The 17,007-nt window shown below is 47.7% G+C and overlaps 1 protein-coding gene across 9 annotated transcripts in view; it reads left to right on the top strand.

Moving 5' to 3' along the window:
* Nucleotides 1-10,027, top strand: part of LOC137452473 (potassium voltage-gated channel subfamily A member 5-like) — a 33,199-nt gene extending 23,172 nt beyond the window's left edge. For 2 of the 9 annotated variants that reach the window (XM_068160904.1, XM_068160899.1), the window contains 2 exons: nucleotides 4,856-5,184; nucleotides 8,912-10,027. The gene's annotated coding sequence lies outside the window, so the exon portion shown is untranslated. Of the gene's footprint in view, nucleotides 1-1,117; nucleotides 1,356-4,855; nucleotides 5,185-8,911 lie in introns of all 9 variants that reach the window. The other 7 variants (XM_068160907.1, XM_068160905.1, XM_068160900.1 and 4 more) reach the window with 5 other exon arrangements.
* The last annotated feature ends 6,980 nt before the right edge of the window (nucleotides 10,028-17,007 follow it).

The raw sequence follows: 17,007 nt of genomic DNA, 5'->3' as shown, positions 1-17,007 counted from the left end.
TCCTACAAGAATGCTGGGAAGGGACTTTTGACAAGGGCTTGTAGTGATAGGACAAGAAGGAATAGATTGAAGCTTGAGGGGGGCAGATTTAGACTGGAGATTAGGAAGAAATTCTTTGGGGTGAGGGTAGTGAGACACTAGGACAAGTTGCCCAAGGAGGTCATGGATGCCCCTTCCTTGGGCATCCATGACCATGTTCAAGGCCAGGCTGGATGAGGCCTTGAGCAACCCGGGCTAGTGGAAGGTAGATATCACTGAGCAGAGCCTGGCTCCATCCTCCTAACACTACCCTGCACATCTTTATCAACATGAATGAAGTCACACCTCAGGCTCCTCCAACCTAAAGAGACCCCATCTCCCCCAATCTTTCCTTAGCAGGGAGATGTTCACAGGATGTCAGGGGTTGGAAGGGACCCAAAGAGATCATCCAGTCCAACCCTCCTGCCAGAGCAGGACCATTCAATCCAGCTCAGGTCACAGGGGAACGCATCCAGACAGGCCTTGAAAGTCTCCAGTAAAGAAAGTCTCTCAGTATTCTAGAAAGTCTCTAGTATTCCAGAAAGTCTCTCAGTATTCTCCCCTCCAGACTAAACAGCCCCAAGTCCCTCAGCCTCTCCTCACCAGTCAGTGCTCCAGTCCCCTAATCACTCTGGTAGCCCTCTGCTGGACCCTCTCCAGCAGATCCCTGTCCCTCTTGAACCGGGGAGCCCAGAACTGAAGACACTACTCACGATGAGGTCTCACCAGGGCAGAGTAGAGGGGGATGAGAACCTCCCTGAATCTGCTGGACACACTCTTCATAATACACCGTAGGATCCCATTGGCCTTCTTGGCCACCAGGGCACATTGCTGTCCCTTGGAGTTCTTCTTATCCACCAGGACTCCCAGGTCCTTCTCCACAAGGCCTGCTCTCCAGCAGATCACCTCCCAATCTGTACTGGTGCAGTTTATCATCCCTCCCCAGATGCAGGACTCTGCACTTGATGTTCCACTCCCTTCAGCACCTATGTGACTGTTTCTGAGGTGTTCAAGTGATGCAGTGAAAGTAAAATTGGGTTTCTTATCTGTGAGTGTGTGGCACTCCTAAAACAGGTTTTTCATCTTTTGCTCTTTTCAGGTTGTGAATGGCCTGGCTCTTTGCACAATAGGGGAGCTGTCAGCAAGCCTGCTTCATCAAGCTGCCTTGCCAGTTTTGACAGCCTCAGGGAGGCTCAGAGACAACACCTCCTACAGGCTCTAGCAGCACCTGTTGAAGTTATAGTCTGTCAGACTCAACATTGCCTTGCCGGCCTGAATTTGCCTTTGCAGATAGGCAGCTAGTAGCTGCAGGACCAGGAGGCTGACCTGATATGTTGGTATGTTAGGGGAGCTGGTATAGTTTCAGCAAGCCCTGTGTGTTTCTGCTCTGACTGTGCTCCTTATATACATCCCTGGTTGACAGGGGGAAAGTCTGTCCTCACAGAGCCTCTGTGAAAGCAGAAGCAGGGTTAAAAGTGATGCCTCAGAGTGGCTCCTCTCCTACTGCTGAACATATCAAGGTTGATCTAATTAGAATAGAATAGAGTTACATGGAATGGAATGGAATGGAATGGAATGGAATGGAATGGAATGGAATGGAATGGAATGGAATGGAATGGAATGGAATGGAATGGATAGACTTGACTTGACTTGATTTGACTTGAAGTGAATTGAATTGACCAGGTTGGAAAAGACCTTTGAGATCATCCAGTCCAACCTATCACCCAACACCATCTAATCAGCTAAACCATGGCACCGTGCACCCCATCCAGTCTCCATGCATGAAAATGAAAGAACTGAGAATAAGTCTCATGAGGAGCAACTGAAGGAGCTGGGGCTGTTAAGTTTGGAAAAGAGGAGGCTGAGGGGAGACCTCATTGCTCTTCACAACTACCTGAAAGGATGTTGTGGAGAGGCTGGTGCTGGTCTCTTCTCCCAGGTAATTAGTGGTAGAACAATAGGGAATGGCCCCAAGCTGCCACTGGGTAGGTTTAGACTGGACATTATAAAACCTTTTTTCATGGCAAGAGTAGTCAGGCATTGGAATGTGCTGCCCAGGGAGGTGGAGGAGTCCCCAAGCCTGGATGTCTTTAAAGGCAGTTTGGATGTGGTGCTTGGGGATACAGTTTAGGGGTGAGCCTTGTTTAGAGGTGAGCCTTGTAGAGTAGTGTTCTTGTATGGCCTTGGTGATTCTGAGGGACTTTTGCAAGCTGAATGTTTCTGTGATTTCTGTGCTCTAACCCTTAGCATGGCAGTCAAAGTGTGCAGCTCAGGTAGTTGTCAGCACCTATCTGAGAACAAGAGTCCCAGTGCTGATGCAGTTGAAGACACTTGATGCAGTGCCACTGGCTTCACAGGGGTAAGAGCAGAGCTCAGCAAGCCTGTTTGCTCTCCACGTAGTAGTGACCTCACTTAAACTACAGTGAGACTGGGAACTAATTAATACATGGATAGAAGAAGTATTAAAGTTGCATAAATCAATTAATAGTGGTAAGTCCAAAACTTGTAGTTGGAAGTCAGTCTCTTCTTCTAAGTAATAAGTGTTCAGTTTTGGGGGCCCAGGGAGGTGGTGGAAGCCTCATCCCTGGAAGTTTATAAGGCCAGGCTGGATGTGGCTCTGAGCAACCTGATGTAGTGTGAGGTGTCCCTGCCCATGGCAGGTGGGTTGGAACTGGCTGATCCTTGAGGTCCCTTCCAACTCTAACAATTCTATGATTCTCTGACCTTCCTTTCCTTGTGTTTGGAGGAGATGATTGAGAGGAAGTGCAGGGGCTCAATACCAACCTCTTTACAAGCCATTTTCTGGCTGCTCTGAGCAGTTGCTTTCCTGGCTTCTTGTGCCTCTCAGAGAAGGCAAAGCTGATACTGTAAGAGTCCCACTTAATTTTTACAGTCATCATAGAAGAGCTGCAGACAAACAGGCTCAGGAGAGGAGACCTCAGCTCAGGACAAACATTACTCAAGGACTGCTGATTTTGACAAGCAAAAACTCCTTAAAGTCTTTAGTACCTAGGAGCCTGTTTACTGCACAGAAAGCTCAGAGCTGCTCACAGCAGGACACTGCTGCTTTAACAAGATTGGTTTTGTTTCTTCCTCTAGCTGGTCCAATTCCCTTTAGCTTTTATTTTTTTCCTGGTAATCATCTTTCAAGCTGCAGTAGCATTTGCTGTCCTGAGGTGCTGACTCCAGTGGAAGAGATGTTAGTGGAAGCTTCTACCAGTTTGCACACCCTTCATTTCAGGTCACTAATCACATCCTCCTCAGGCTTTCCTCAGGCTCTTGCACTGGTTGTTCTCCAGCTGGAGGAACTGTCTGAGAGAAATCACATGAGTGGTGGGTCGAGGTCACTCTTCTAGATGGAGGGTGGACTGAGGGAAGCTTCTGCCCTTTGGATTCAGGGAAGACTTGACATTTGAATGTGGCATGGATGTACAAGCCTTCAGTCTTCCTTCTCTGTTACGCACATCTGCTGCCCTCCAGGCATCCAGTTATGTTGGGAATGGACAAAAAGAGAGAGCAGAGGATGTGATGTGTGACTTGAGCTGGCATCCGGATGCTGAACAACAAAGTTTCTCAGCTGGCTTAGGCTACTTTGCCAACAAAAGACTCACTGCTGCTTCTCTGAAATCCACATGAAGAGCTTGAATAGAAGTAGGATAGGACAGGATAGAATAGAATAGAATAGAATAGAATAGAATAGAATAGAATAGAATAGAATAGAATAGAATAGAATAGAATAGAATAGAATAGAATAGAATAGAATAGAATAGAATAGAATTAACCAGGTTGGAAAAGACCTTTGAGATCATTGAGCCCAACCTATCACCCAACACCATCTAATCAACTAAACCATGGCACCAAGCACCCCATCCAGTCTCTTCCTAAACACCTCCAGTGATGGTGACTCCACCACCTCCCTGGGCAGCACATTCCAATGGCCAGTCACACTTTCTGTGAAGAACTTCTTCCTAACATCCAGCCTAAACCTCCCCTGGTGCAGCTTGAGACTGTGTCCTCTTGTTCTGGTGCTGGTTGCCTGGGAGAAGAGACCAACCCCCACCTGCCTACAACCTCCCTTCAAGTAGTTGTAGACAGCAAAGCTGTAGACTTTGTTGATAACACAAAGTATAAATGATCCACTGCCTTCTCTTTGAAGCTTTCTGCTTAATTTCCAAACAGTTGGTCTCCAGAACTGGACACAGGACTCAAGGTGTGGCCTAACGAGTGCTGACTACAGGGGCAGAATGACTTCCTTGCTCCTGCTGGCCACACTGTTCCTGATGCAGGCCAGGATGCCATTGGCCTTCTTGGCCACCTGGGCACACTGCGGGCTCATGTTCAGCCTACCATCGACCAGTACCCCCAGGTCCCTCTCTGCCTGTCTCCTCTCAGCCACTCTGACCCCAGCCTGTAGCACTGCATGGGGCTGTTGTAGCCAATGTGTAGAACCTGGCACTTAGATGGGTAGTAGATAGAACACAGGAGGTTCCACCTCAACATGAGGAAAAAATTTCCACAGCAAGAGTGGTCAGGCATTGGAATGTGCTGCCCAGGGAGGGGGTTGAGCCACCAAGCCTTGATACGTGTAAATGTGGTTTGGATGTGGTGCTTGGGGCTATGGCTTAGGGGTGAACCTTGTTGAGTAGGGTTAATGGTTGGACTTGGTGCTCCTGAGAGTCTTTCCCAACCTGAATATTTCTGTGCTTCTATGAGCAGACTCTTCTTTACTGTGAGGGTGAAAGAGCATTGGAACAGGCTGCCCAGAGAGGTTGTGGAGCCTCCTTCTCTGGAGACTTTAAAAACCCAGCTGGATGTGCTCCTGTGTGACCTTCCCTAGGTGATCCTGCTCTGACTGGGAGGCTGGACTGGATGATCCCTGGAGGTCCCTTCCAACCCCTGCCATTCTGTGATGCCACCAGGGCTATAAACCAGGAAGAACTGCAGCCCTTAGAAATACTGAAGACAGGCTGCAGCAGCCAAAGCTGTTCTGAGATCAGTCAGCCAGCAGTTCTGTGTCTCTCTTGTGTTTTCAAGAGGGACCTGCAGCTCAGGCAGCAGCGCTGCTCTCCAGATGGCTTTCTGCAGCATCGTCCTTCCGTAGCGCGCCGGCGAGCCACGAGACCCAGACAGAAATTCCAGCGTGGGGAGGGTGTGAGTCATGAGATGGTGAGTGAAAGAAACAGCAGGATAAAAATAACAGAGCCCCAGCATGATGCAGAATATTAATCTCTTACCCTGTGTTATCCTAGCTTGTATTACATACGTACACCACTGTGTTATATACCGTAGCTGCTCCGCTGCTCAAAGCAGATCTCTCTCTGCTGCTCTGGAAGATTATGGCTCAGAGTGGCAGATTGCAGGGCCTCCTAATACTTGTGCCTGTAAGTTGGCTGAAAATTCTTCATCAAGCAGTTCCTGCAGTTGAAAACATAGAATCACAGACTATCAAAATGCTAATTCTGCAACATTCTTTTTACTACAGAATCACAGAACCAGTCAGGGTTGGAAGGGACCACAAGGATCATCCAGTTCCAACCCCCCTGCCATGGGCAGGGACACCCCACACTAGATCAGCCTGGCCAGAGCCTCATCCAGCCTGGGCTTAAACACCTCCAGGGATGGGGCCTCGACCACCTCCCTGGACAACCCATTCCATTCACCTCCCTTGCCCTGCTGGCCACACTTCTCCTGATGCAGCCCAGGGTCTGATTGGCTTTGCAGGCTGCAAGTGCACACTGAGAGCTCCTGGTGAGCTTCTCCTCCCCCAGCACCCCCAAGTCTCTCTCCTCAGGGCTGCTTTCCAGCCAGTCACTGCCCAGCCCGCATTTGTGCCTGGGATTGCCTCCACCCAGAAGCAGGACCCTGCCCTTGGTCTTGTTGAACCTCATGAGGCTGGCTTGTGCCCACCTCTTCAGCCTGTCAAGGTCCCTCTGGACCTTCATGTAAACCTTTCTGGTTTATATGAAAACACCAATTGAATAAATGTGTTTATTTCAAAATAAAATTACGCTTCCTCTGGTCACCCTAATTTCTGGGATGTGGGGGGAACTTGGGTTCCTAGCTAGTTACCAGCATGTCACTTCTGCATTTAAAGAGAGGCTGAAAATGGGCTGAAAATTCTCAGTCAAGAAGTTGCTGCAGTAGAAAATACAGAGTGGCAGAGCATCCAAATGCCTCTTCTGCAACATTCACATTTTTAACTGTTTTATATGCAAACCTCAATCTGAATTTAAAGAGAGGCTGAAAATTGGCTGAAAACTCTCAATCAAGAAATTCATGTGGTTGAAAATACAGTGTCATAGAATCATAGAATCAAGCAGGTTGGAAAAGACCTCAGAGATCATCAAGTCCAACCTGTTACCTAACAGAATCACAAGCATCAAAATGCCACTTTTGCAATATTCATATTTTTCCTGGTCTATATGAAAACCTCAATCTTTTAGATTAGAACTTGGGTTCCTAGCTAGTTATCAGCATGTCACTTCTGCATTTAAAGAGAAGCTGAAAATTGGCTGAAAACTCTCAATCAAGAAATTCCTGCAGTAGGAAATAATCACAGAGCATCAAAATTTGTCCACAGCAACCCCATGCAGTGCTACAGGCTGGGGTCAGAGTGGATGGAGAGCAGCCAGGCAGAGAGGGACCTGGGGGTACTGGTTGATGGTAGGCTGAACATGAGCCAGCAGTGTGCCCAGGTGGCCAAGAAGGCCAATGGCATCCTGGCCTGCATCAAGAATAGCATGGCCAGCAGGAGCAAGGAAGTCATTATGCCGCTGTACTCAGCAGTGGTTAGGCCACCCCTTGAGTCCTGTGTCCAGTTCTGGGCCCTTCAATTTCAGAAAGACATTGAGACACTTGAATGTGTCCAGAGAAGGGCAACAAAGCTGGGGAGAGGCCTTGAGCACAGCCCTGTGAGGAGAGGCTGAGGGAGCTGGGGTTGCTTAGCCTGGAGAAGAGGAGGCTCAGGGGAGACCTCATTGCTCTCTACAGCTACCTGAGGGAGGTTGTAGCCAGGAAGGGGTTGGTCTCTTCTCCCAGGCAACCAGCACCAGAACAAGAGGACACAGTCTCAAGCTGTGCCAGGGGAGGTTTAGGCTGGAGGTGAGAAGAAAGTTCTTCACAGAAAGAGTTGTTAGCCATTGGAATGTGCTGCCCAGGGAGGTGGTGGAGTCACTGTCCCTGGAGGTGTTCGAGAGGGGATTGGACGTGGCACTTGGTGCCATGGTTTAGTCATGAGGTCTGTGGTGACAGGTTGGACTTGATGACCTTTGAGGTCTCTTCCAACCTTGGTGATTCTGTGATTCTGTGTGATTTGGTTTTTCACACTTGCATTCCCATCCACTCAACTTATCTTCAGTCTTTTTATTTTCCAATACATAAAGGAAAAAAAAAAAACCACAAAACAAACCCCAAACCTCCTATTTTTGGAGCTCTTCAAAAATGGAAGTAATTGTAATCATGATTGGATGTCCTTGGAACACTTTTTATTTACTATTCAATAGCCACTGTTTTTATTAGGACATTGTTTGAACGTAGCTTTAAAGTCCCAGGGCTAATCTCCTGGGAGGGAGGATATTTGTGGTCCATGTTTTTGGACAGGGAGATTGTAAGTAGGAAAGGCTGAAGGATTTAGGCCTCAGTTCAGCTTCTGAAGTCAGGGGAAATCTGCCTTGTTGCCAATAGTCCCTTGTCTGGTTGAAGCAGTCAGCTGCATTTGCAAATGCCCAGCTTGAAGGAGAAGCTGCATTCAGTGGACTCATTGCAAGCAGAAGCCTGGGCCCCAGGTTCTGTATATTACTGCAGGGGAACTGACCTAATTTTCTGGAGAGTAGAAAATCTACCATAAAAAAACCCACAACTATAATCACATTTGCAAGAGCTGTAAGAGTGGAAACAATACTGGGGTTTATTTTGTGGTTTGTTTTGGTTTTCCTAGGATATTTGATCATGTAAACAAATTGATGAAGATGACATTTCATAGAATTGTCAGGGTTGGAAGGGACCTCAAAGGTCATCCAATTCCAACCCCCCTGCCATGGGCAGGGACACCTCACACTACAGCAGGTTGCCCAGAGCCACATCCAGCCTGCCCTTCAAAGCCTCCAGGGGTGAGGCTTCCACCACCTCCCTGGGCAACCTGTGCCAGTGTCTCACCACCCTCATGGGGAAGAACTTCTTCCTGACATCCAATCTGACTCTACCCATTTCTAGTTTTGTTCTACTCCCCCTAGCCCTATCACTCCCTGACACCCTAAGAAGTCCCTCCCCAGCTTTCTTGTAGCCCCCTTCAGATATTGGAAAGCCACAGTATGGTGCACCACTGATGGTACTTGGTGTTGCTCAATATTAACAAACAGCTTTGCAAGGAAAGGGAATTGATGGAGCTTCCTTCGCTTGGTTTTAAGACCTGATTCTGTATCCAGTGTGAAGCCTAATGATTTGCTGTTGTTTAGCTTTTCCTTTTATTCCTTATTCCTTTTAGCCTGGAGAAGAGGAGGCTCAGGGGAGACCTTCCTGATGTCTACAACTACCTGAAGGGAGGTTGTAGCCAGGTGGGGGTTGGTCTCTTCTCCCAGGCAACCAGCACCAGAACAAGAGGACACAGTCTCAAGCTGCACCAGGGGAGGTTTAGGCTGGATGTTAGGAGGAAATTCTACCCAGAAAGAGAGATTGGCCATTGGAATGTGCTGCCCAGGGAGGTGGTGGAGTCACCATCCCTGGAGGTGTTTAAAAAGAGGCTGGATAAGGCACTTGGTGCCATGGTTTAGTTGATGAGATGGTGTTGGGTGATAGGTTGGACTTGATGATCTCAAAGGTCTCTTCCAACCTGGTTAATTCTATTCTATTCTATTCTACTCCTATTCTGTTCCTATTCTATTCTATTCTGTTCTAGTCTACTCTACTCCTATTCTATTCTATTCTATTCTATTCTATTCTATTCTATTCTATTCTATTCTATTCTATTCTATTCTATTCTATTCTATTCCATTCCATTCCATTCCATTCCATTCCATTCCATTCCATTCCATTCCATTCCATTCCATTCCATTCTGCTTCTATTCTATTCTATTCTATTCTATTCTATTCTATTCTATTCTATTCTATTCTATTCTATTCTATTCTATTCTATTCTATTCTATTCTATTCTATTCCATTCCATTCCATTCCATTCCATTCCATTCCATTCCGCTTCCATTCTGCTTCTATTCTATTCTATTCTATTCTATTCTATTCTATTCTATTCTATTCTATTCTATTCTATTCTATGCTATTCCATGCTATTCCATGCTATTCCATGCTATTCCATTCCATTCTTTTCTCCTGCAGATGCTGACCATTAGGAAGGACACTGCTACAGCGCCTGAAACCATTTATGCTTTGCTCTCAAGCTGCAGAAAAAAAGGAACCAAAATTCTTCTGGATAAATATCTGTGATGTCCCTCTTCAGCCTAGAGCCTCAGTGAGTGGTTTTGCTTCATTCAGATTGTTGAAAGTCCGTTCTGCTTGGAGGTTTCTCTCGTGGAAGAACTGTTCAGCATCACAAAAGGAGTGTGCAGCGGTCTCACGAAAGTTGAAATGCTTTGCCTTTGCTCCCAGGCACAAGAAGACTTCACCCCTCGAGATTTTGTTTGGAAATAAATGAATGCTTGTCATGAATTAGGCATCTTCTGCTCTGATTCTTGCATATCAGTGTTCCTCATCACTCTGGGAGAAGATTCAACTGTTTGTCCTTTTTTTTTCCCCCCCCTTTCATTGGCATTAATTTTACTTCTTTTGTATTCTGGAGGAGTTGTATCTCTGAAGTTTGTCTTTCCACTTGTAGCTTAAAAATGCTGTGCATAGATTGCATCTGAAGGTTAGTCTTCTCTTTTTTTTTTTCAGGTGACTTTGACTTGAACCTTTTCCTGTTTGTTTCTCTTGCTCCCTCACAAATGTGCACTGCCTGTGTTCTTTCTGCCTTTCTCCCATCTGTAGCTCAATAAAATGTTGTCCCTGTTGTTCTGCAGAACCATATCATGTGCATAATAACTGTGATCATAGTTTTTTAATAATGATAATAAGAAGACTAATGCTGATAACTGTATGGCTTCATCTCTCTATGTAACTACATTTAACTGATGCAGGAGTTGAGGTGGTGAAAAATATTCTCAGCTCAGCTCAGGAACGATTCTTTGTATAAGGGGATTAGGACTTGGAAAAGGAGATTTTCCTGTTCCCTACAGGTATGTGTTCTGAATGCATCCAGACAGGCCTTGAAAGTCTCTAGAGAAGGAGACTCCACAACCTCTCCAGGGAGCCTGTTCCAGTGGTCTGTCACACTCACAGTAAAGAAGTTTCCCCTTGTGTTGAGGTGGAACCTCCTGTGCTGCAGCTTGCATCCATTGCTCCTTGTCCTATCACAGGGAGCAAGTGAGCAGAGCCTGTCCCCTCCCTCCTGACCCCCAGCCCTCAGATATTTATAGACTCTTATTAAATCCCCTCTAAGTCTTCTCTTTTCCAGACTAAAAAGCCCCAGGTCTTTCATCCTCTGCTCATCAGGCAGTTTTCCAGTCCCCTAATCATCCTGATAACCCTCTGCTGGACCCTCTCCAGCAGATCCCTGTCCCTCTTGAACTGGGGAGCCCAAAACTGAACACAGTACTCAAGATGAGCTGGATTGTATGGTCCTGCTCTGGCAGGGGGGTTGGATTTGATGATCTCTTCAGGTCCCTTCCAACCCCTGGCATCCTGTGATCCTGTGATCATGGCTAAGTGCAGAACTGATAGTAGCCCTTTGAATCAATGGATTGTTAACTGTTTCACCAGCCTGCTCTGTGTGCTATGTTACTGCAGCTCAGGGATCAGTAAATGACTGCACTATGTCCTTCGTTACAGAACATGCACTTTTCTAAGGGGTGTTAGCTCACAGAATCATAGAATTGTCAGGGTTGGAAAGGACCACAAGGATCATCTAATTCCACCCCTCCTCCCATGGGCAGAGACACCTGGCCTTAAAGACCTCCAGGGTTGAGGCTGCCACCACCTCCCTGGGCAACCTGTTCCAGTGTCTCATCACCCTCATGGGGAAGAACTTCTTCCTAGCATCTAATCTGAATCTACCCATTTCTAGTTTTCCTCCATTCCCCCCAGTCCTATCACTACCAGACACCCTAAAGAGTCCCTCCCCAACTCTCTTGTAGGCCAACTTGTTCATTGGCCCTGTATGTGAGGCAGAGCACAGACAAAACCAGTTTCTTCTAATGCATGGCTGCTTGGTGAATGAGCCGTGGTAGTACCAAGTCAGAGGATTCAAGCAGTGGAGGCTCTTTTGCTCCACCATTTGAAGTTAATGTGAAAGCTCTGAGAAGTTTGTACATGGGCAGTATTTTCCTGTGCTATTTTTTGAACTGAATGTTCTAGGACCTGGCTCTGCCACTTCAGAGTCTTTAAGGCAAATTCTCAGCTGGCATGTACTAGCCTAATTTCTTTGACATTAGTGGAGCTCTTCTGATTTATACCCACTGAAAACCCAAGAGCTCATTTGCATTTAAATGAAACTTGTTCTTATGAAGCATAACCTTTTAAAAAGAGTTTTGGGGTGGTTCCTTTGGGCTAATAAACACATCAAGGAGGGAGGGGAGTATGGATCTGCTGGAAGGTAGGAAGACACTTCAGAGAGACCTAGATAGGCTGGGTGGATGGGCTGAGGCCAGCAGGATGAGGTTTAACAAGGCCAAGAGCAGAGTCCTACACTTTGGCCACAATAACCCCATGCAGTGCTACAGACTGGGGGATGAGTGGCTGGAGAGCAGCCTGGCAGAGGGGGACCTGGCAGTGCTGGGTGACAACAGCTGAATGTGAGCCAGCAGTGTGCCCAGGGGGCACAGAAGGCCAATGGCATCTTGGTTTGGATCAGGAATAGTGTGGCCAGCAGGACTAGGGATGGAATTCTGCCCTGTACTGGGCACTGGTGAGGTCTCACCTGGAGCACTGTGTGCAGCTCTGGGCTCCTCACTGCAAGAGAGATCTTGAGGTGCTGGAGTAGGGCCAGAGGAGAGCAACCAGACTGGGGAAGGGACTGGAGGGAAAGTGATGAGGAGAGGCTGAGGGAGCTGGGGGTGTTCAGCCTGGAGGAGACTCAGGGGGGACCTTATCACACTCTACAACTACTTAAAAGGAAGTTGTATTAAGGTGGGGGTCAGGATCTTCTGCCAGGCAACTTGTGACAAGATGAAAGGGCATGGCCTGAAGCTGTGCTGAGGGAGGTTTAGATTGGATGTTAGGAAGCACTTCCTCACAGAAAGGCTAATTTGGCACTGGAATGGAATGCCCAGGGAGGTGGTGATGGAGTCACTGTCCGTGGAGGTGTTGAAGGCAAGATTGCATGTGGCACTTAGTGCCATGGTCTGGTCGATGTGGTGGTGTTAGGTCATAGGCTGGACTTGATGATCTCAGAGGTCTGTTCCAGCCTCAATAATTCTGTGGTTCTGTGATTCTGTAATAAGGAAACAAGTCACTTGACCTGGAAAATCTGTGGGCTGATGCAAGTCTTAGGTCATTAACTGGTGGACCTTCATCCTTGTCCTGTGTATGTTCAGGTTCTATATAGCTCTCTTGATTTTGTGCTTCTGTTTTGTGGTGGGTTGATCTGGTGAGGTGCTCAATTCCATGCTTAAGTACAGCCCTAGCTCACACGAACAGGCTGCCTGCATGCACTGAAGGATTCAGTGCTGAGGCTTTAATGAGCAGCTTTTTGAATGTCTGGAAATAGGCTTTGATCTTAGGGTGAACTTATCAAACTTCTGTGGGCTATGACTGTTCTTAGACAATAAAATCCCTCAGAGCAAGGACATGAAACCATCCAATGTCTCTTCTGCTTCATGGAGATTCAGCTTTTCTTGGCATATTTGTGAGAGGATGTTCACTGCCAGGAGAAACTCGAGGCCATTGTACAATGGTAGCTTTTTCTTTTACTGCTGTAATGTTCCTTTGGGTCTCCAAGGTTCTTAAATTGAGGGGCCCAGAACTGGACACAGGACTCAAGGTGTGGCCTTACCAGCGCTGAGCACAGGGCACAATGACTTCCCTGCTCCTGCTGGCCACACTGTTCCTGATGCAGACCAGGATGCCATTGGCCTTCTTGGCCACCTGGGCACACTGCTGGCTCATCTTCCGCCTACTATCAACCAGTACCCCCAGCTCCCGTTCTGCCTGGCTGAAAAAAGTCCAAAGCAAGCAGGAAACACAACAGAAACATCTCCTAATAATAATAAAGGTGATGGAATGAAATCCGCAGAGGTGAATGTGGCACAAAACCTGGCTGTGCCAGGATGTTTTGTCACAGGCTTCAGATCCTCAGGCTTGTGTGCTCGCAGCGAGAGCATGTGCCTGTCGTGTGCCCAGCTGAATCAGCTGCCAGCACTGCACCGAACACAAAGTTCATTCATTATTATGGCTGGGATTTTAGGAGGCAAGATGAGCAAAATCAACATCAATCTCCCAACAGATGGGACGAGAGAAGGGCAGCTGCAGGCATACGGTGCACTACATAAGGCATGCGAGCACACGTGGAATCCTCTGCCCCCAGCCCCCGCGCCGAGCTCTGGCGTTTCCCTCACACAGGCAGGAGGGGAAAACTGCAATTCCCTGAATTAACTGTCACTCCACCAATGCCTTTGCTTTGTGCTCCCCAGGCAGAACAGGGAGGACTCAGGGAACAATCACTGCAAAGGTGCAGTTTGTCACCTGGCGCCTAGGGCAGTGGTGAAGGAGCACATTCAAGCCCACGTGAGATGAGCAAGGGACATTCCTGTCAGCCTCATGCTTCCTTCCTTCTCTCTCTTCCTTCCTTCCTTCCTTCTCTCTCTCTTCCTTCCTTCCTTCCTTCCTTCCTTCCTTCCTTCCTTCCTTCCTTCCTTCCTTCCTTCCTTCCTTCCTTCCTTCCTTCCTTCCTTCCTTCCTTCCTTCCTTCCTTCCTTCCTTCCTTCCTTCCTTCCTTCCTTCCTTCCTTCCTTCCTTCCTTCCTTCCTTCCTTTCTCTCTTTCTTTCTCTCTTTCTTTCTTTCTTTCTCATTCTCTCTCTCTTTCTTTCTCTCTCTCTTTCTTTCTTTCTCTCTTTCTCTCTTTCTCTCTCTCCTTCTTTCTCTCTTTCTTTCTTTCTCTTTCTTTCTTTCTCTCTCTCTTTCTTTCTCTCTTTCTTTCTCTCTTTCTCCCTTTCTCCCTTTCTCTATTTCTCTCTTTCTCTTTCTATCTTGCTTGCTTTCTTGCTTGCTTTCTCTCTTTCTCTTTCTTACTCTCTTTCTCCCTCCCTCCCGCCCTCTCTTCCTTCCTTCCTGCCTTTCTTTTCTTCTTGGTATCACAATACAGTAGAAGTTAGAAGGGACCTGTGGGTTGAAAAAAATCCCCCCAACATTATTAGCTTTGCCAGACCAGCTCAGTTGGAAGCAAATGAAAGCTGTGTTTACAAGCAGAACTGCAATCTACAATGGAAAGCAATGAACATGTACAGAATGTGCAGGATTGGCAGTAGTTACAGCTATTTACAATTAACAAACTGCGCAAGAACCCCCCCGGTCAAACACCAGGCGAGGCTACTAACTTCTCTCTCCTTCTCCCCGCTTACCCCTCTGTAGAAAAGGGACAAGAGAAAGGAGTTAGACTTAGCCAAAACAATGCAGCCAAGGTCAAGCAGAAGCGAGTTAGTATCTCTCTCCCAGAGTGAAGAAGCAAGAAGAGAGAGAGAAATTGGTTTGGGAGCTAAATCTTAGGGTGGATATCTCTCCAAGGGGATTGTTTAGAATGATCTTTGTTTTCCTTTCTACACCCAACAGTGATTTATTTATCGTGAAATATTTCTACAGGCATAGCCTAAAACCACCACAGGACCTCAAGAGATTATCAAGTCCAACCCCCCTGCCAAAAGCAGGATCACCCAGGGTAGTCCACACTGGAATGCATCCAGGTGGGGTTTGAAAGCCTCCAGAGAAGGAGACTCCACAACCTCTCTGGGCAGCCTGTTCCAGGGCTCTGTCACCCTCACTGTAAAGAAGTTTCTCCTCATGTTGAAGTGAAATCTTCTACACATCTCATTCTATTTATTTTTTCACCTTTGAGGCTGAAAAGCTGGTAAATAAGATTACAGCACAGGCATGCAGGAAATAAAATGCAGCAGAAACATGTGTAAGCAAGATTACTAGGCCAAAAGAGTGCCTCTCAGCATATCAGCTGCACTGTGGGGGATGCACAGCTGGGGCAGGCCCTGAGGCATTTTTTTGCCTGGGTGCAGCAGATGTAGTCAGAAAATATTAATGCAGTGCTTATGAGAGAGCTTCTTTCATCCCTCTTCATTGAGGGTGGAAAAGAAGCATAAGGAGTTTGATTTATTTGGACATGATGATGATAATGATAGAATCATAGATCAGTAAGATTGGGAAAGACCTCAAGGATCATAGTATCACAGTATCAGTCAGGGTTGGAAGGGACCTCAAGGATCATCTAGTTCCAACCCCCCTGCCATGGGCAGGGACACCCCACACTAGATCAGCCTGGCCAGAGCCTCAGCCAGCCTGGGCTTAAACACCTCCAGGGACAGGGCCCCAACCACCTCCCTGGACAACCCATTCCAGGGCTTCACCACTCTCATGGGGAAGAACTTCCTCCTCACCTCCAGCCTGAATCTCCCCTCCTCCAGCTTCATTCCATTCCCCCTAGTCCTATCACTGCCTGAGATCCTGAGAAGTCCCTCCACAGCCTTCTTGTAGGCTCCCTTCAGATACTGGAAGGCCACAATGAGGTCACCTTAGGTCACCCAACATCTCAAGACTACTAAACTATGGCACCAAGTGCCACATCCACTCCCCTCTTGAACACCTCCAGGGATGGTGACTCCACCACCTCCCTGGGCAGCACATTCCAATGGCTAACAACTCTCTCTGCGAAGAACTTTCTCCTCACTTCCAGCCTAAACTTCCCCTGGAGCAGCTTGAGACTGTGTCCTCTTGTTCTGGTGCTGGTTGCCTGGGAGAAGAGACCAACCCCCTCCTGGCTACAACCTCCCTTCAGGTAGTTGAAGAGAGCAAGAAGGTCTCCCCTGAGCCTCCTCCAGGCTAAGCAACCCCAGCTCCCTCAGCCTCTCCTCGTAGGGCTGGGCTTGTGGCCTCTCCCCAGCCTCGTTGCCCTTCTCTGGACACATTCAGGAGTCTCAATGACCTTCTTAAATTGAGAGGCCCGGAACTGGACACAGTACTCAAGGTGGGGCTGCTGATAATGATTTTTTCTCCTCACCCCAAACCTCTCAAAACTGTGTTGGATTTCCACTGCCTTAAAAATATCTCAGCTGTCAATCCACCATGTCTGTACCCACCTGCTTTTCTAGCTGTGTAGGCCACAAAGATCACAGTATCACAGTACATCAAGGGTTGGAAGGGACCTCCAGGGGTCAAGTCCAACCCCCCTGCCAAAGCAGGATCACCCAGGGCAGTCTGCATAGGAATGCATCCAGGTGGGGTTTGAAAGTCTCCAGAGAAGGAGACTCCACAACCTCTGCGGGCAGCCTGTTCCAGTGCTCTGTCACCCTCACTGTAAAGACGTTGCTCCTCATGGTGAGGTGAAATCTTCTATATTCAAATATTTATCAGTTGTTCCTTGTCTTATTACTGTGCTCCACTGAAAAGAGCCTGGCCCCCTCCACTTGACACCCACCCCTCAGATATTGTAGGCATTGATCAGATCCTCTTCAGTTCAGGAAAGATGTTTAGTTGCTGGAAGGTGTCCAGAGAAGGGCAATGAGGCTGGGGAGGGGTTTGGAGCACAGACCTGTGAGGAGAGGCTGAGGGAGCTGGGGTTGCTTAGCCTGGAGAAGAGGAGGCTCAGGAGAGACCTTCTTGCTGTCTACAACTCCCTGAAGGGAGGTTGTAGCCAGGTGGGGGTTGGTCTCTTCTCCCAAGCACCCAGCATCAAAACAAGAGGACACAGTCTCAAGCGGTGCCAGGAGAGGTTTAGGCTTGAGGTG

The sequence above is a fragment of the Melanerpes formicivorus genome, unplaced genomic scaffold (assembly GCF_026170545.1).
Source record: "Melanerpes formicivorus ecotype bairdi unplaced genomic scaffold, bMelFor1.0.p_v2 SCAF_54, whole genome shotgun sequence".
Lineage (NCBI taxonomy): Eukaryota > Metazoa > Chordata > Aves > Piciformes > Picidae > Melanerpes > Melanerpes formicivorus.
The sequence above is the reverse complement of the archived record's forward strand: the minus strand, read 5'-3'. Positions and strand labels throughout refer to the sequence as shown.